Consider the following 20,713-nt stretch of genomic DNA (forward strand, 5'->3'; position numbering starts at 1 on the left):
AGGATATTTAGTGTATGTGGTGGATACGCGGGTCATGGATCAGACTCCAGTTTCAGAGGTTTCGGTGGTCAGGGAGTTTGCCGGTGTGTTCCCAGAGGAGTTACCCGGAGTGCCTCCGGAGAGGCAGGTCGAGTTCAGGATCGACTTAGTGCAAGTTGCAGCCCCCATTGCCAAGGCGCCGTACCGATTGGCACCACCAGAGATGCAGGAGTTGTCATCACATCTGCAGGAGATTTTGGGAAAGCAGTTCATTCGTCTGAGGAGTTCTCCATGGGGAGAGCCGATACTCTTCGTCAGGAATAGGGGTCGCAATTTATGACACGTCACGACAAAAATACACGACACGAAAAGAAATTGGGACGAAACTGAAATTTGAATTCGTGTTCGTGTTAACTATAAAAAATACTACGTCGTATCGTGTCGTGTTCGTGTTCAAAATTCGACACGAAATTGATACGATTTAGCAGTTTTTTATCGTGTTTTTCGTGTTTGTCGTGTTTTTCGTGTTATATTTGATAAAATATTCATTAAATAAACTAGTTTTTAGTATATGATATATTTTTCGTGTCGTGTCGTGTTTGTCATTTTTTAATTTCTTCGTTTTCGTGTTAGTTAAAAAAAAACACGACATCGTGTCGTGTCGTGTTCGTGTTACATAAAACCTTGTCGTGTCGTGTCGTGTCAGACAGAAACACGAAACGATAGCACGATTTGCCACCCCTAGTCAGGAAGAAGGACAGTTCGCACAAGATGTGCATTGATTACCGGGACCTGAACAAGTTAACGGTGAAGAACCGTTATCCACTCCCGAGGATAGATGATCTTTGCGATCAATTGCAAGGTGCGTCATGGTTTTCCAAGATAGACTTGAGGTCTGGATATCATCAGGTTAGGTTCAGAGAGGAGGACGTGCAGAATACCGCGTTTCGAACTCGTTATGGTCATTACGAGTTCGTGGTGATGCCGTTTGGGCTCAACAATGCACCAACAATATTCACGGACCTGATGAATCGGGTCTACAGACCGATGCTGGATCGCTCGGTCATCGTGTTTATAGATGATATCTTGGTGTATTCCAAGAATCGAGAGCAGCACGAGGAGCATTTGCAAGAGTTATTGGGAGTTTTGAGGCGAGAACGCCTTTATGCCAAGTTCTCGAAATGCGATTTTTGGTTACGAGAGGTCCAATTCCTGGGACACCTCATTAACCAAGATGGGATTTTGGTCGACCCGACCAAAATCGAGGCAGTCATGTAGTGGGAGGTTCCGAAATCTGCCTCAGACATCAGGAACTTTTTAGGATTGGAAGGGTACTATCGGAGATTCATTTAGGATTTCTCCAAGATTGCGGTACCCCTCACTCGTTTGACGAGGAAGGGGTGGATTTCCGGTGGGGCCCTTAGCAGCAGAGGGCGTTCGAGATCCTCCGACAGCGATTGTGCGAGGCCCCAGTCTTTACGCTCCCGGAGGGAGTTAAAGATTTTTTGGTGTTCTATGATGCATCCATCACAGGTTTGGGGGCGGTCCTCATGCAGAGAGGGCGAGTGATAGCTTATGCGTCGCGGCAGTTGAAGCCTCATGAGACGAGATACCCTACACATGACTTGGAGCAGGGGGCAGTGGTGTTCGCCCTCAAGATATAGAGGCATTACCTTTATGGGGTCCGTTATACCATATACACGGATCACAAGAGCTTGAGGCATATCATGGATCAGTCGAACCTGAACATGAGGTAGCGCAGGTGGATGGATGTAGTCAAGGACTATTATTGTGAGATCCTTTACCACCTTGGTAAAGCGAATATGGTTGCGGATGCTTTGAGCCGCAAATCAGCTGGGTCTTCCACCCCAGCGGTATGTATGAGGATAGAGTTGGATTCTCCGCTGGTGAGTTTGAACAGAGATGCTCAGGTGGAGGGCATGCGACCAGAGAATTGGAAACTGGAGAGGATCATGGGCGAGAACGCCCGGTTTGTGTAGGATAGTCGGGGCTTGTTGACCCGATGCGGTCGGGTAGGGGTTCCGATGTCTGGTGGAGTCAGACAAACAGTCATGGAGGAGGCTCATAAGTCTCACTTCTTTATTCACCCGGGGCCACCAAAATGTACCGGGGTTTGAGTTTGAGCTACTGGTAGCTGTGCATGAAGCGATAAATCGCTTGGTATGTCGAGAGGTGCTTGACCTGTAGGATGGTTAAGGTCGAGCATCAGAGGCCGCATGGCAAGTTGCAGCCCCTTGAGATTCCCATGTGGAAATGGGAACAGATCACGATGGACTTTATTACCAAGCAGCCGAGGACGGCGAAGGGGTTTGATGCCATTTGGGTTATCGTGGATCGATTGAACAAGAGTGCGCATTTCTTGGCTATACGGCAGAGTTCATCGGCCGAGAAGTTGGCCGATGTGTACGTCCGCTAGATCGTCGCTCGCCATGGGGTTCCGATCTCCATTGTCTCCGACCGGGTTGTTAGATTTACCTTCTGTTTCTGGCAGAAGTTCCACGAGGAACTAGGCACCCGATTGCACTTCAGCACAACATTTCATCCCCAGACAGACGGTCAGAGCAAGCGGACCATTCAGACCCTCGAGGACATGTTGAGGGCATGTGTCATTGACTTTGGTGGGAGCTGGGATTCCCACCTACCGCTTGCAGAGTTCGCCTACAACAATAGATATCATGTTATCATTGGCGCCCCGCCTTTCAAGATGTTGTATGGACGGAAATGTCGCACACCGATTTGTTGGGGTGAGGTCGGACACAGGGTGATGGGACAGACGGAAGTAGTCTTGCAGACTACTGAGAAAATCCAGCAGATTAGGCAGCGATTGTAGACCACTCAGAGTCGACAAAAGAGTTACACCGGGATACGTCGATCTGAGTTAGAGTTTCAGGTGGGGTTTATGGTTCTCCTAAAGTTCTCACCCTAGAAGGGTGTGATTTGCTTTAGGAAGAGGGGGAAATTGGGTCCCCGTTACATTGGGCCATTCTGGATCATTGCTAGGGTTGGCAAGGTGCCTTACAGGTTAGAGCTATCGGAATAGATTAGTCGGATCCACAACACTTTTCACGTTTCGAAGCTGCAAAAGTGAGTCATGGATCAGGAGGCGGTAGTATCACTGGATGATGTTCAGGTCAATGAGCGCATGAATTACGTGGAGAGGCCTGTGGCCATTTTGTTGGATTAATGTCTAAGTCCATAACTATAATTGGTAAGACTTGACCCGACCCGGCATGGTCCATTTGGGTTGCATGGCATCATGCACTTGGATAGACTAAATGAGAGAAATAAGACACTTATAGTTATTAATATATTATAAGTTCTATTATATTAATAATGAGAATAATAATATTTAATTAGTATTGATCAAGAATTAATTTAGAATTAATTATGAGATCAAAAGAAGACTAACTAAATATATGGGTTGATTGTGCAAATCATCCATAACTTATATAGTGGGCCAAAGCTCCATGGAGGTTACATAACCCATGGGTCATGGAAATGAAAGGTCATGACAATTAGGGTTTACATGGTGTAACCCTAATTGTAACACACTATATAAGCATCATATTATTCACCAAAATCGGCCACTAGAGTGGGTAATAGAAGGGCTAGCCGATTTTCACGAAGTGTAGAATTCTCTCAAGTTATTCCAAGTGTATTTGGTGTTGTGTGAACCATTTGAGGTGTCACACTTGAGGCACTTGGCACTCAAGCTTCATGAAGACTTTCGACATGAAAGAGGTATGTATTCTATCTTGTTATATTCATTGTTTTGTATGCTAGATTAGGATAATACCTTGGATGTTCATATTTGTATGTATAATATAGAAAACGTAGATCCAAGGTGTTTAGGGTTGCATGTACACTTAGGAGTGTTAGAATGCTCAAAACCCAACAGTGGTATCAGAGTCTAGGCTTGTTTTCTTGTTATACTTGCAAAAATAGCTGAAAAATCAAGTTTTGATGTTGTCTGCCCAGCAGACTTGCCGAGTCCATGAATGGACTCGCCGAGTCCAAGGAAAAATGCATCCAACTCGCCGAGTTGGTTCGTGCACTCGACGAGTTGGACCCCCAGACAGCATAAATTTGACTTTTTTGGCTAGAATTGGACTAGGAACATTACCCTAAGATGTTTTTCGACTTATAAACTTATTTTTGACGTGGTAATGTTCATGCTAATCCAATTTCAAAGATAATTGTCAATAGATTCTTGTTTTGTATTAGTTTAAGGTTTAGACTAATTACATGAAAAAGTTTGATTTGAATTATCTTGTTCTTATGAGTTGCTTAGATTAATAGAAAAGTTGAGTGAAATAGTTGTTTTCAATCCAAATTAATCTAAGAGTTGATTCTAAAATGTGTTTTTGTAACTTGTCCTCAAGTTATATGAAAAGTCACATTTACGTTTCATAAAACTCATAAAAGTTGGCAAATGTTACAAAATGAAGAGTCTAGTTCTAATTAAATGGTTTTATGACTCCATAACTTGTCCTCAAGTTATGGAGGACCAAGAGTCTCTTCATTAAATAAATAAATAAATAAATAAGTGTAACCTTAATTAATTTCATAAGTTATAACATAAAGAAAATTTAATTCTTTTATTAGTTTAAAGTCTTCCATAACTTGTCCTCAAGTTATGGAACTTGAAGAGTTTGGATTAAAACTACTTTAAACACATAAGTTATGGAATTAATTAGTTTTGAATAGTTTCAAAACTTTCCCTCAAGTTTTGGAATTTGAAAAGTTTTCACTTATGAATACTTTAATTCAAAGTTAGCCCTTAGAATTTTAAAAGTTAAAATTCAACCCTTATACTTTATAATATTATAAGTTAATAATATATATATATATATATATATATATATATGTGTGTGTGTGTGTGTGTATAAGAGTAAAGTCAGTCTTACCGTTAGTAGGCCTCATCACGAAGCTGGTCTATAAGGGGGGTATAAGGTTACTGCCTATAAAATGGCAATTTAATGGGTGTCCACTCTCACCCACCGCTTCCTTGACCGGTGGAGGGTCGTTAGCCGAACGGGTTTGACAGGACTATAATTCTCCCTTCATTAAAAGTATTAATGATAAATACTAAGTAACTAAACCTTTTATAAATACCCAATCTTAGTTACTTAGTAAAAAGTGAATAAGGTGCTAATCCATGAAATTACACTTTGCACTTTGTTTAAGTCAGTTAGTGGAGCATGTGTGGTTAACCGGCACACTAACTCGTATTTAACAAGGTAGGCAAAGGGTAACTTAATATCTGTCATAGTATCGGTGGAGCGTGTGTGGTTAACCGGCACATCGATTAAAGGGAAAATATTAAGGGTGCCCAATATATTTGCATGGTTACTTCACACCTTGTTTTGTGATCCTCGGCATCCCAGTCACAAAACCTGAAGGGCACACTCGATATTGAAACATGCCATTGAACAGTTAAATGAATCTCAAAGATCTAGGAGTTTCAAAACCAATTAAAACCTAATAATACATTTCATTTATCTTGGTGGAAATTGGTGAATCGTCATTCACCTACCTTCAAATATTTTATAGCGTGGATTACGGCATCCCTCTTCTAAGTTATAAAATAGTTTGTTGGGTCCTAGCCTTAATATTTCATATTGGGTGTTATATTAAGGTCTTTAGATCAACTATCTTGAATATCTCCCAAAAGATGTCTGGTTTAGACATTTATGATCTTCCCAAATCCCTTGAAACAAGCTTTCCTAAATGAAGATGATGTCCCATGGAAATCATACTTCTTTCACCTCCTCCAATTATTCTCCCTAACCCACAAGTTCAAGGTCACTCAAGCCCTATTGGCAAGGCAAGGTCTAGGTGTGATCACATCTTGGATATGTAGTCACATATTGACAAGCCGGGAGAGTTGGGTGTCAAAGTCTTGAGAAAGTTGGTGGTTCAATCTCTTTCTAAGTCACATAGTGAGCTCCTTTAGGACTCCTATGAACCAGACTATGACAAGACCCTTAATGATCTTGTCTATTTGCTAAGATCAACTTCCTAAAACTTTATGGACATTGACAATGATGACATTGGATATCCAGTAAAGCTCTCTCTTCCCAATGGAAAGGGATCGGCCATAGTCAACTCGGTTGACCAAATGGTAAAGAGAAAGGCTAAGTCTGTGATAGTCCCATGTTCCATTACCAAAGTGTCCATATGTTAAAATTGCCAAAGTAAGGGGCATTGGTTGCGAAGCTGCCAATTTTACCTAAGGATGTTAAGTCAATAAGTTTGACTCTACTTTAGGTAAAATCCACTATCTAACTCTGCTAAGTTTCTATTATGAGATTCTTGATACATGATGTGACTGGGTCACATGTTGATGTTTTAAAAATCAAAGAAAAGTGAAGAAACTTAAAGAAAGAATATGTTGAATCTGATTGCATAGATGGATTTCTATCGCAAAGTTTGAAGATCGGACTCTTGAGCTACTTCTTAGGAGTTATGATATATTGCTTAGGAATAGATAACAACAAAGTTTTCATGCTCTTTTGCATTGTAAGGATAGTTTTTCCGCAAAGGTTTTAAAATAAAAGGAAAAATGATGATTTTATTTATTTTTAAAATATCCTTACAATGGCATTTGAGGAAAAATTGTTGCTTATATGACTCCATTAATAGCAAGAGTGGAAATATGAAATTGATTCTTTCATTTGTGGTAATGTCTAAATTTACCAAATAAGGAAAGATTCTCATCACCCAAGTTTCAATTGGACCGGGACTTGGAATCATGCAAGATGTATAGCATGATGAATAAGAACTTTCGAGCATTGGAAAAATTAAGAATAACTACTTGTTCACATGGATGTGTGAGTCATGTAAAGGACTAAGGGATCGAGTACACATTCTTGTGCACTGGTCAAGTCCACCACAAAAGATCGATAAGATTATTCGTCATAATTTACTTAGACTCAGTAAATATGGTTATACTTACAAGCTTAAGTGTAATTCTGAGACATTGGAAAAGGTTCCAATGTAAGGCAGAGCGAATAAGAAGAATCAAATTAGGCAGAAGGATAAAAGTTTCTCAAATCTGAAAAGATGGGAGAGTACTTTAGTATCAGTTTTTGTGATCATCTTAATGATTTAGAGACCTTATCACAATCCATCCTCTAAGAGCCTTCTTATAGCTAAGAAGAGGAACTTGAATTATTGAAGTGGTCAAATCAAGAAGATGATTCATACTTCATTCCAAAAACAATTCTTAGAGTTATACTCTAAGATTGTAACTTGAGTGACATGTCATAAATAAGGTTTAAAACACTTATCAAATGTAAGAGTAAAAGTTTTCTACTCTTGTACATTTGAAATTGGTAAGTTGTGATGTTTTAGATAAAACAAAGACCAACTAAGGCCAATTGTGTGAAGTGTTTGTCTTTATAAAGAATCTGCACTATCCCTTGAATATTTAACAAGAAAGTTTTATATGTCAAGAGGACAGTGGGAGTCTTAAAGGTCTTGAAAGTCTCAAGAACTAATCAAGAATGAAACCTGAAGTTCCTCACTAGCACACGACTTGAGGTTCATAACCTATCGTGTTGACATATTCTGTGCCCATTCTAATAAAGTTGGCTTTGCATATGAGTTCTTAGAGTTCTCAATTGGTTGCACAACAATTTGGAAGCAATGGCAGACCCTTGAGCTGCCAGGTGGCAAGAAATTAAGATTGTGTTCAATCCATATGAGTTTGGATTTGTCATTATCCTTGTCCTATGACTATGGTTTTGACAATTCACATGGATAAGAACACATACACCATTAAATCTAAGTGTCATAAGGTGTCTCTCCGATTCATGAAAATGATGGTGAGGAAACACTTTCACTAAGTAGATTTTAGCTAGATAGCAATTGTGATATTTGCATTCTCAAAGTCGTTAGTGGAGCGTGTGCGGTTTACCGGCACACTAACCTGGACTTGTGAGAAGTGGCAAAAAGGTCTAACCATTATGATTACGGAATCCCTCTTCATAATTCTTTAGACACACAAGTGTGCTATCTAAGGCAAGGTGTATGATTTTGATAAAGTTTTATCAAAGCAATCTAGTATCAGAAATCTGAACTTTGGTAAGAAAGTCAGCTAATTTCTGAGTACATGTCAAAGCTAGTGGGAGCATAAGTATTATGCTAATAATCATCATGTTAGTGGGAGCATGATAATTATGATAAGTATTGCAAGTTAGCAATGTTAATTATAGAAAAAAAGGTTTCAATTGGGGAAAAAAGTTGTTTTGCTATAATTAAGGGAGAGGAAATTATACTTCATCTCAAATCTAAAAGCTTAGATTGACGTTTTAATCGTATTTAGTCAAGGATATATATATATATATATATATATATATATATATATATATATATATATGAATTTCATGTTGGAATGGCTCAACATAAGGAAATTCTGTATATGGGTCCATTATTTGCGTTCTAAAATTCGATTATGATTACGACATCCCTTTTCATAATCTGAATGATGAGAACTTGGAAAATTGAAATGGAAATAGTATAGCAAAAGACTGGTTTAGTCTTTATGTGAGACATCATGAATCGTGTCCCATATGCTTCGGATATAGGATCGATTACAAGTGCTATATTCATCCTTTCTAAAATTTTCCAAATGCCTAGGGCATTAAGAAGGGAAAATGTCTAGAAATGGATATGACTAAAAGGATTAAACAATTGTCGAGGACAATCTAAGGTTTACCAAAGATTGGTTGCTCAAGGACAGTTGGAAGCATAGTGTTAATTCTGGGAGGATCATATTGACATAATCTGTAAGGAGGCAACTCCTGTTCAGAAGTGATAGTCAAAATGGAGTTTGGAAATGTTTCAAAGTTAGAAATTCTTTAATCTGTGTAAGATTAGGAAACTTAATGCAAGACGGATGTTTCCAAAGAGCTGATCTCCTTTGGAATGCTCTTTAATGGTTGTTGTCAAGTCTTTCTGACTTTGTGCATAATCATTACAAGAGGGTCAATGCATATAAGTTTAGAATCTAACAGATTTCAGTAAATGACATGAATTTGGAATTCTTGCATTTGCAGTAAGGATTTGGGACTGTGAAATGAGAATCATTGGAGTTATGTTCAATTGATCTAATTCACAAAGTGAAGATCATAGACAAACATAGTATGCATACTTGGTGTATGGCATGACTAGTGTTTAGAAAACATAGTGTACATGCTTGGAGCATGGGACGACTATTGTTTTAAATTCAAGAATAAAGTTGATAGCTGAAACAGTATACAATGAATAATGTGTAATCATATGGTGATAAATAAAAGGTGTTTTATTTATGTTCATAGGTTTTGATACCATATTGGATTCAATTATTATTGTGTTTCATTTTGCATGTTTTAACTTCCAGAATAACTAGGTCATTGTTCTGGATGACTAAGTTATTCAAACCATCCACGGTCGGTCATATGTTGGAAGTAGATATGAATTAAGACTGTCATGGGTTGGCTTGTAGAGGTCTAAGGTGTTGGACAAAGGGCTACAACACTCATGAGTGCTCATAAGTTCTGAGTATTGGATTCAACCCGCGCTCATTGGAATCACTTCATGGATTTTATCATGAGTGATCATGAGATGATAATATCTTATATTCTTCAAACCTAGAGATATGAGTTGTTACTATGAGTTGGTTGTACATTGATTGCACGAAAACGCACTCGGTAACTCGGTGTTATAAAACGTGTCTTTGTGTATGATTCAACAAGTAGTAGAACAAGTCATATGAGTCGAAGTTTATCCATTCCTTTTACCTTCGGGATAAAAGTGATATATGTGGGCCCCTCGATGATTTGATGATGACAAATGGAAGTGCTCGGTTGGGCCAGGACTGATTTGATTTGTTCAATTAGTCAGTCGTCATAAATCGGAAATCGAGAAACAACAAATGGACAGAGAGAATGATTATAATCCATGTCTCGGTCCATGTGATATCTAGAATGGAGGAATATATGATCCCTTATCTAATGGACAAGTCATTGACAAAGGTCAGAGTTCATCTACAAGGTCAGAGTTTGATAGAAGCTTTTGAGAGCTACGATTGACAGTCGGCTCCTGAAGTCATACACAATAATAGTTTTAGACTTATCCAAGTGGGAGACTATTGGATTAATGTCTAAGTCCATAACTATAATTGGTAAGACTTGACCCGACCCGGCATGGTCCATTTGGGTTGCATGGCATTATGCACTTGGATAAACTAAATGAGAGAAATAAGACACTTATGGTTATTAATATATTATAAGTTCTAGTATATTAATAATGAGAATAATAATATTTAATTAGTATTGATCAAGAATTAATTTAGAATTAATTATGAGATCAAAAGAAGACTAATTAAATATATGGGTTGATTGTGCAAATCATCCATAACTTATATAGTGGGCCAAAGCTTCATGGATAATCAAGTTGGGTTAAACCCATAGGATGCTCCATGGATGCTCCATGGAGGTTACATAACCCATGGGTCATGGAAATGAAAGGTCATGACAATTAGGGTTTACATGGTGTAACCCTAATTGTAACACACTATATAAGCATTATATTATTCACCAAAATCGGCCACTAGAGTGGGTAATAGAAGGGCTAGCATGAAGTGTAGAATTCTCTCAAGTTATTCCAGGTGTATTTGGTGTTGTGTGAACCATTTGAGGTGTCACACTTGAGGCACTTGGCACTCAAGCTTCATGAAGACTTTCGACATGAAAGAGGTATGTATTCTATCTTGTAATATTCATTGTTTTGCTAGATTAGGATAATACCTTGGATGTTCATATTTGTATGTATAATAGAGAAAACATAGATCCAAGGTGTTTAGGGTTGCATGTACACTTAGGAGTGTTAGAATGCTCAAAACCCAACACATTTTGGAGAAGATGAAGAAGATTTTGTGGAACAAAGAAATACCTTTGGTGAAGGTGCAGTGGGAGCATCAGAGGGGGTCCGAATGGACATGGGAGCCGGAGGCGGAGATGCGCGAGCTTTACCCGGAGTTATTCGCTGCAACAGACTTCGAGGACGAAGTCTAGTTCAAGTGGGGGAGAATTGTAACGCCCTGATTCTCAGGTATGGAATTAAATGAAAGTTTATTTGGTTGAAAGATCTACTCGACGAGTTGGTTGCCCTACTCACCGAGTAGCAGCGGGGTGGGATCGCATATTTAGTGGCCTACTCGCCGAGTCCATAAAGGGACTCGACGAGTAGGAGCTGGCAAATGAAACCCTAAATTTCGGGGTATTTCACCCTATTTAAAGGATCATTGGCCTTCCCCAGCTTCCCCTTCATTGCTTCTTGTCCCTCTAAATCCCTAATCCTGTGTGTGTGCTCATTTTGTGCATTCTTAAGCTTGGAGGAGGATTTTCTTGGAGAAACGAGCTTGGAGATCAAGCATTCAAAAGCAAGGAGCTTGAAGGATCTGAAATCTATTGAATGTAGCATCTTCTGGAAGGTATAAATCGTTACCCTAACCTCATTTCATTCTAGATCCCCTCTTTGGATAAATTCTAGGGTTTTCATGGTATGATTCGAAGCTATTCTTGTTTGCGATCTCAGATCTGAAGTTGTAACTTTAGAATTGAGCTCCTTTGGGCTTCTTAGTACATAAAGTTTCCAGCTTGTGTAAGAATGAGACTATCCCAAGGTGTAAAGCTCCATTGGAAGCATAGATTGGTCATGTAGGGCCTTTAGAACCTTGCATGTGCGTAAAGTTTGCAACTTTACGTGATAAACATGCCTTAGAATCTTGGATCTGTAATCTGGAGCCTTGCCATGGCTTAAAAAGCATTTGCATGGATGAAGGGCTGCGAGGACTCGACAAGTTGGATGAACAACTCGGCAAGCCCGATGAAGATGGCCATGAACTCGACGAGTTGGATGAACAACTCGGCGAGTCCGTTGAAGTTTGCCTTGAACTCGGTGAGTCGGCTAAGGTTTCTCCCAATTCTTGGACACGTATGAGCTCGGCGAGTTAAAGGAGAAATCGATGAGCCAATCAAGGATTTCATGACTTCTCGAGTTCAGGAAGGACCCGACGAGTCGGTGAACTGCACTCGACGAGTCGAGTCAACATGGACTGTTGACTTTGACTATGGACGTTGACTTTGACCAAGAGTTTACCAGTTGACTTCTGAGGGTATTCTGGTAAATTGGAGACTTATGAAAAAGGGTTTTATGGTATCTATAGGTAGTGAAGTTCGTGTTGGTGATCCGGGAGTTGAAGCTTTCTAGTTTTAGACGTCAGTTGCGAGGTGAGTTTTCCTCATTATATCAACAGGGTCTACGGCACCAAGGTCGGCCCTTTATGATTTACATCCTGGTTTAGGATGGTTTCTATGCTAGTAATTTGTTTGATTGATATCCTGGTTGTAGGATGGTGTCTATGCTAGAGATCGGTTAAATCTGTGTGACTCTTTGTTATTGCATACTAGCGTATGAAATTTATGTGCATATGTTTATTGGTTTGGGGAAGGGTTGAGGCAGGTCCTATTGTGTGTTGTAGTGCCAAGATACCCTGGGTGGACCGGGTAGACTGCAGGCCCGGGCCAGGCAAATCTAGTCAGGCCGAAGGCCCAGCGAGCAGTCCGGATAGGCTGAAGGCCCCAAGGAGGGCAGTCCAGACCTGCCGATGGCTCGAAGAGCGGTCCAGATAGGCTGAGGCCCGGGAGTCGGTGCAGTCAGACTGATGGCTCATTATGCATGTTGTTTGCTGTTTTCTTATATGTTTATATGATATGGTTATATCTGTATGGTGTTGGTATTTTGGGGAAACTCACTAAGCTTCGGGCTTACAGTTGTTGATTTTGTTTCACGTATTTCTGATGACCGCGGGAAGGCAAAGGCGTAATCGTACAACTCCTCATGTTTTATCTAGGTCTCTGGGAAAAACTTTGATATTATACATTTGAAAACAAAGTTGTAATGATTTTTAATGGTTTGAAATGTTTTAAAATTTTTAAATTGGTTTGAATTTTTGGGTGTTACATATATTAAAAACCAATTTACCATGTTAGAGTCCATTTGAAAAAACCAAAAAAATGTATTTTAATAATTTTGTTTCAAAGTATTGGCTTCGACCCCCCTAAATAAAATGTTCGTGTTCCGCCCCTATTTCTTAGTGTTGCCTAACCCAAGATTTTACACTGTTCACTATTTATATGCTCATCCAGTAAAGTTCTCTAAGTGACTCATGATTTCCACCCGAAACATCAACCCCAAGACTTCTACTTCGCTGCTCCGACTTGCAAGGCATGGGGACTTGTGATGTCGTTCAGGATCGGTACAAACTAGGGGTGTTCACAGTGCGGTTTAGGGTCGAAACCGCAAACAACACCACATGTACGGTTTGAGATTTTTGGAAACTGCAAACCGCACTACGGAAATTTAAAACCGTGATGTGTGATGTGGTTTATACGGGCGGTTAATGCGGTTTAAAGACATCTTAATATATATTATTTTGAGATTTGTTAGTAGAGAATGAAAGACACCAATTATATTTCTAGTTTTTCTCATGAAATGAAACTTTGTTCTCTTTTGTTTTGAAAACACCATATAACCACTAACCTTGAACAAAAGAATGTATATAATGATATATATTTACCTGTGACATCCCCATTTTCACGGCCAGAAAAGACCGATTTTGTTTATGCTTTATAAAAATCAGAGTACTTCATTTTATAAAAATGTTGCGGAATTTGTTCCCAGAAAAACATGGTAAATACGTTATTAAAACATTTTTGATGAAACGTATTTATTTCATTTTAAAACGTTTGGGATGTCATCGTTAATACAGAAACATAAGCATAAACAGAACTTACAATTATTTACACTAGTGATCTACATCTCTTTAAATCTCTCAGTGTATTGTGACTTCATATCAACACCTGTGATAAAAATAAACTGAGTGTGTCAGGTTGGGAAACCTGGTGAGCACATAGGGTTTTCAACCCACAATAATATAATTATTATTTTTAAACATCAAACAATCAACCCAATTACCCATTCCCGTTATCCTCACATTACGTCCCTAAAACATCTAACACAAGGGACCTAGTCAAAGGACTATCATTGGGATGGAGTATATCTGGTGAGCACACAGTTCACACAGTTCGAATAAACACACAGTTCGAATAAACACACAGTTCGGTTAAACACAAAGTTCGAATAAACACCTACAGGTTGCGAGCCTGTTAGTGTTCCACTGGACTGTCTAGGATAGTCCGTGGTCGTCATCTATACTCCGCTAGATGACTAGATCATCAAGAACATCTATAACGAGGCATCTCATTATTTCATTTTATCACACAGCAACTAATACATCTACCCATGTTTTACCCAACACATTTTGTAGATATAAAATACATATACAGTTTAAATCATTGAAAACATGTATAAAACGTTCATCCAGCATAGATAGCAAGTATACAGATAATATACACACACAGCACGTAATTTATATAAAATACTTCATATCTATGTGTAAGCTGAAAGTAACTATGCACTCACCTGAGAAGGTGGTGACTCGGTACTCGGACAGCGCTTCGTTTACTTTAAAATAATTTCCTTTGACGAAACCTAGTATTATCACCACTAGATTTTAGTCTAATATTACCGTGACTAATTATTAGTCTTATTATTATTATTATTATTATTATTATATAAGCGTTTAAACAATACTTTCCAACTACTATGTACAGACAGGGGCCAGACATAAAACACCGGAGGGCAGGACCATTTTGGCGTATAGCACTTCTGAAATCCAACAACCCTATGCGGCCCTTTAAACCAGATTCCCCGTACCGCGAGTAGTTAAAAGATATTATAACGACACTTATATAAGTCATAATAATAGCCCAAATATTTATTATAAATTTATAATAACAATACTAATTTTAAATATAAACTATATTTAAAATAGGGTAAACATAACTTACTTTCAAGGGGATTTTAGCTAGGAGTCGGGCTCTGCAGGGGCAGAACTTCGTCGCTGAATCTTTCTAAGAAAGATTCGTGCAGCGCTTCAGCGCTCACCTTACTATACTAAAACTACAGAAAGAGAAGTCGAATCACGAGGGACCGAAATGCTCGGGGGATAAGGAGAGAAAGACTCTTGAATCAAGAGAATGGTGCAAGAAATATGAGAGCCCAAGGCTCTTATTTATACTAATTGAATTTTCAAAAACTACCCTCCATAATTACTTAATGACCTTTTAGTTATATAAACAACTAAACACCCCTCTATAATACTATTTTAAATGGATTTAATGATCTTTGTACTAAACTAATGTCGAAAGAACTCAACATTAGTTTTATAATAACCGCATCGTCGATACCTTTCTAATAATATATACATATGTATATATATGTGTACGTATACATGATTTATACTTTATTTTAATACGTAAATATACTACTATAATTTGTAACTCGCTCATACGCGTAGGTGGAGACATACTCTACAACTTTCGTTTAGACTCCGTTGGTTAATTTTGACTTTATTTTTAAAGTTATATTTTTAACAGGCCAGGACAGGATTGGTCCGTTAAAATCTCATAACTTCTTTATTCGATGTCCATTTTCGTCTGTATTTTTATCGTTACGCTACTAATAACGAGATCTTCGATTCTTGTTTAGGTTGTGTCGGCTAAAAATCAATCGATCAAAAATTCGAATTTCGGGCTGTACACTGCTAATCCGAAACTTCGAAAAATCATAACTTCTTCATACGAAGTCAGATTTGGGCGTTCTTTTTATCGATGTTCTTAGTTTAACATATTCTACGACTTTTGTTTAGAGCGCTAAGGCTAAATCTCTATATATCATAAGTTTACTATTTACGCTTCCTGGCGCCGTGCCGGTTCCGACGCGAAACTTCGACGGGTCATAACTTCTTCGTTATAACTCGGATTTCAGCGTTCTTTATATGTACGGAAACCTTGTGACATATTCTACAAATTGGTTAAGATTATTTATTCTAAATAATCTTTTTGTAAAAAAGTCGTTTTCGACCCCTATTGCCTCTAAATTGATTAGCCCGGATCTGCAGGCGTTACAATTATCTCCTCCTTAGGATGATTACGTCCCGGAATCATCAACGAAACAGGGCTCGTATAATGACTCCATACGTCATCTTTTCATCCTGGTTAATAATTATAACTTCTATATTCCTTCAAGTCTATCTCTTAGACTCATTGACTGTAAGCAGTACTCGATCGTGCACCTGCTCTCTACCTCGGGCTAGACTTCAAATTATGACCTATCATCATGTGATGCACATTTAGACTTAGGTCTCTTAGAGTTAAATTCTAAAATAGACTATGCCTTCCTTCATGTTCTAATGTGATATAATCACACTTTAACATGTAGCGTTTCTGGCTACCAACTTCTTTAACAACGAACGCGATACTTCTATTGATTGCTTTGATTTCAATCGTTTGGTTTAAGTCGGACGCTACATCAAACTTGGTTCTCTGAACCACGCAACATACTCATCGTAGTCAGACTCAATTCGGTATGACCACTAGGGTCGGAAATCAACAATCTTTTTAGTCATTATCGAAACGATGGTAATGACATACTTGAAAAAAAAAACAGAATCAGTTACTAGCTTCTTGGTAACCTTGTGACTTTCCCTGATCCAAGTGTGAGTCCTGTGCTTCCGGTAGTATAGGCCTCTACTACCATTCACACCTACTCATACTCGTCCCAAGTATTGTCCCGCAGTCTCTCCAAGTCACCATACACGAAAAAAAAACAACTTAACACATCAGATAACAAAACAAAGGTTTCATATTATTTCTTGAAACGATTAAATAGGTGTTCAAGTTCACCCTAGACTATGCCTCTAACAGGCTAAATCATATGATTCTATGGCTACATTATAACTCGATCCTTGGATGTCAAGCCGTCATTCCTGAATCCTCGCATTGTCATCTGCTTCGTCTAGGATCATATGGAATGCTCTTGCCTTCGGTTTTGGCGGAATGTTTGGTTTTTCCGCCTCTTTCTTTTTCGGGCAATCCTTAGCAACATGCCCTTCTTCACGGCATTCATAACACACCCTTTTGCACTCGTTGGCGTAATGTCCGGTCTTCCCACACTTGTAGCAAGTCACTTCTTCGCTACATTTCCCAAAGTGATTCTTTTTGCACTTCTCGCACCATTTCACTTTGTTTCCTCCTCCGCTAGACTCCTTTGAACCAGACTTGATCTTCTTATTGGGCCTCGTAGATTCCTCAAACTTCCTCTTTTCGCCAACCTCAATCTTGTTGGCAGCTCTTCCCTTAATCATATCTTCCACAGACTTGGCAGCCCAGATAGCTGCCTCCAGAGTAGGAGCCTGACGCACTGGCACCGCGTACTCCCATGGAAGTCCCTTTGCGTACTTGTCAATTTTCGTCAGCTCATCCGGAATAAGACGCAAGGCAAACTCCATCTTTTCTGTGAAGTTGTTCGTGTATTCATCGATTGACATGCTTCCCTTCTTCAGGGTTAGAAACTGGTTCTCTAGCTCAAGCAGGTTTTGAGCTGAGCAATACTTTCGTTTGAATTGCACCAAAAATTCTGCCCATGTCAGTTGCAGGGGCTCATTAGGGCTCAGAGTCTTCCCCAAGGTATTCCACCAACGTACAACACTTCCTCGAAACTGACGCACTGCAAATGTGGTCTGTAGCTTCCCTCTGCAACCGCATGTCATGAAGGCTAACTCCATCTCCGAGATCCAATCCATGACCCCGATCGGATCCTCCTGTCCAGTGAAAGTCGATGGCTTGCAAGTCAGAAAATCCTTGTACTTGCATCCATTCCTCTCGACTTTGTCATCTTGGTTGTTTTGTCGAACTATTGGTGGGTTGACTTGACCAACAGTCCCACTGTAGTTTCCTTCCTCAGTCTGCCCTTCGTTCAACTCGGGCTGTTCGATCTGAATAGTGGCTTCCTCACGATTTTGCTGGAGCAAACTTCTAGTTTCCTCCATTTGACGACCCAACATTGCCTGGATCATCGCTTGCACTCCGGCCATCGTTATTGGTCCGGCAGCGGCTTCCACAACTGGTATTTGCTCGATCACGGGGGGTTGGTGTCCGTTCCCATTTGCATTCACGTTTCCACTACGGGTTCTTGCCATCTTGATCTATACACCAAATAAGGTGAATCCAGATCTTTACTTAGGATTGACGGTTAAATCATCCTTATCACTCCGAAACGTTTATATGCTAGTTCTAATATCGTAGTCGTACGTTTAGAATCCTAAACACATAAGGTTTCCAGATCCGGTCGGCAACAGACCATAGATCCAAACAACTAACAGCATATCAGGCACAAGTATTTAGCACATAAAAGCATTTTAGGCACAATTCCTAAAATAAGCTAGTGCTCACACCTCACAATCATCGCTTAGCATTCTAAGTTTAAGTCTAGAAATAAATCCATATTCCTAGTTCGCTTAAACTAATGCTCTGATACCAACTGTGACATCCCCATTTTCACGGCCAGAAAAGACCGATTTTGTTTATGCTTTATAAAAATCAGAGTACTTCATTTTATAAAAATGTTGCGGAATTTGTTCCCAGAAAAACATGCTAAATACGTTATTAAAACATTTTCGATGAAACGTATTTATTTCATTTTAAAACGTTTGGGATGTCATCGTTAATACAGAAACATAAGCATAAACAGAACTTACAATTATTTACACTAGTGATCTACATCTCTTTAAATCTCTCAGTGTATTGTGACTTCATATCAACACCTGTGATAAAAATAAACTAAGTGGGTCAGGTTGGGAAACCTGGTGAGCACATAGGGTTTTCAACCCACAATAATATAATTATTATTTTTAAACATCAAACAATCAACCCAATTACCCATTCCCGTTATCCTCACATTACGTCCCTAAAACATCTAACACAAGGGACCTAGTCAAAGGACTATCATTGGGATGGAGTATATCTGGTGAGCACACAGTTCACACAATTCGAATAAACACACAGTTCGAATAAACACACAGTTCGGTTAAACACAAAGTTCGAATAAACACCTACAGGTTGCGAGCCTGTTAGTGTTCCACTGGACTGTCTAGAATAGTCCGTGGTCGTCATCTATACTCCGCTAGATGACTAGATCATCAAGAACATCTATAACGAGGCATCTCATTATTTCATTTTATCACACAGCAACTAATACATCTATCCATGTTTTACCCAACACATTTTGTAGATATAAAATACATATACAGTTTAAATCATTGAAAACATGTATAAAACGTTCATCCAGCATAGATAGCAAGTATACAGATAATATACACACACAGCACGTAATTTATATAAAATACTTCATATCTATGTGTAAGCTGAAAGTAACTATGCACTCACCTGAGAAGGTGGTGACTCGGTACTCGGACAGCGCTTCGTTTACTTTAAAATAATTTCCTTTGACGAAACCTAGTATTATCACCACTAGATTTTAGTCTAATATTACCGTGACTAATTATTAGTCTTATTATTATTATTATTATTATTATTATTATTATTATTATTATTATTATTATATAAGCGTTTAAACAATACTTTCCAACTACTATGTACAGACAGGGGCCAGACATAAAACACCGGAGGGCAGGACCATTTTGGCGTATAGCACTTCTGAAATCCAACAACCCTATGCGGCCCTTTAAACCAGATTCCCCGTACCGCGAGTAGTTAAAAGATATTATAACGACACTTATATAAGTCATAATAATAGCCCAAATATTTATTATAAATTTATAATAACAATACTAATTTTAAATATAAACTATATTTAAAATAGGGTAAACATAACTTACTTTCAAGGGGATTTTAGCTAGGAGTCGGGCTCTGCAGGGGCAGAACTTCGTCGCTGAATCTTTCTAAGAAAGATTCGTGCAGCGCTTCAGCGCTCACCTTACTATACTAAAACTACAGAAAGAGAAGTCGAATCACGAGGGACCGAAATGCTCGGGGGATAAGGAGAGAAAGACTCTTGAATCAAGAGAATGGTGCAAGAAATATGAGAGCCCAAGGCTCTTATTTATACTAATTGAATTTTCAAAAACTACCCTCCATAATTACTTAATGACCTTTTAGTTATATAAACAACTAAACACCCCTCTATAATACTATTTTAAATGGATTTAATGATCTTTGTACTAAACTAATGTCGAAAGAACTCAACATTAGTTTTATAATAACCGCATCGTCGATACCTTTCTAATGATATATACATATGTATATATATGTGTACGTATACATGATTTATACTTTATTTTAATACGTAAATATACTACTATAATTTGTAACTCGCTCATACGCGTAGGTGGAGACATACTCTACAACTTTCGTTTAGACTCCGTTGGTTAATTTTGACTTTATTTTTAAAGTTATATTTTTAACAGGCCAGGACAGGATTGGTCCGTTAAAATCTCATAACTTCTTTATTCGATGTCCATTTTCGTCTGTATTTTTATCGTTACGCTACTAATAACGAGATCTTCGATTCTTGTTTAGGTTGTGTCGGCTAAAAATCAATCGATCTAAAATTCGAATTTCGGGCTGTACACCGCTAATCCGAAACTTCGAAAAATCATAACTTCTTCATACGAAGTCAGATTTGGGCGTTCTTTTTATCGATGTTCTTAGTTTAACATATTCTACGACTTTTGTTTAGAGCG

At 38.7% G+C, this 20,713-nt stretch overlaps 2 long non-coding RNA genes across 2 annotated transcripts; both read right to left on the reverse strand.

The window, feature by feature from the left end:
- Positions 1-13,779: 13,779 nt before the first annotated feature.
- Positions 13,780-15,283, reverse strand: LOC128126207 (uncharacterized). Its single transcript, XR_008223976.1, has 3 exons — positions 14,961-15,283; positions 14,533-14,601; positions 13,780-13,910 (listed from the first exon to the last, which is right to left on the reverse strand). It is a non-coding gene; the product is annotated as an uncharacterized LOC128126207 (long non-coding RNA).
- A 3,335-nt stretch (positions 15,284-18,618) lies between these two features.
- Positions 18,619-20,240, reverse strand: LOC128126208 (uncharacterized). Its single transcript, XR_008223977.1, has 3 exons — positions 19,850-20,240; positions 19,398-19,466; positions 18,619-18,775 (listed from the first exon to the last, which is right to left on the reverse strand). It is a non-coding gene; the product is annotated as an uncharacterized LOC128126208 (long non-coding RNA).
- Between the last annotated feature and the right edge of the window lie 473 nt (positions 20,241-20,713).

The sequence above is a fragment of the Lactuca sativa genome, chromosome 5, assembly GCF_002870075.4.
Source record: "Lactuca sativa cultivar Salinas chromosome 5, Lsat_Salinas_v11, whole genome shotgun sequence".
NCBI lineage: Eukaryota > Viridiplantae > Streptophyta > Magnoliopsida > Asterales > Asteraceae > Lactuca > Lactuca sativa.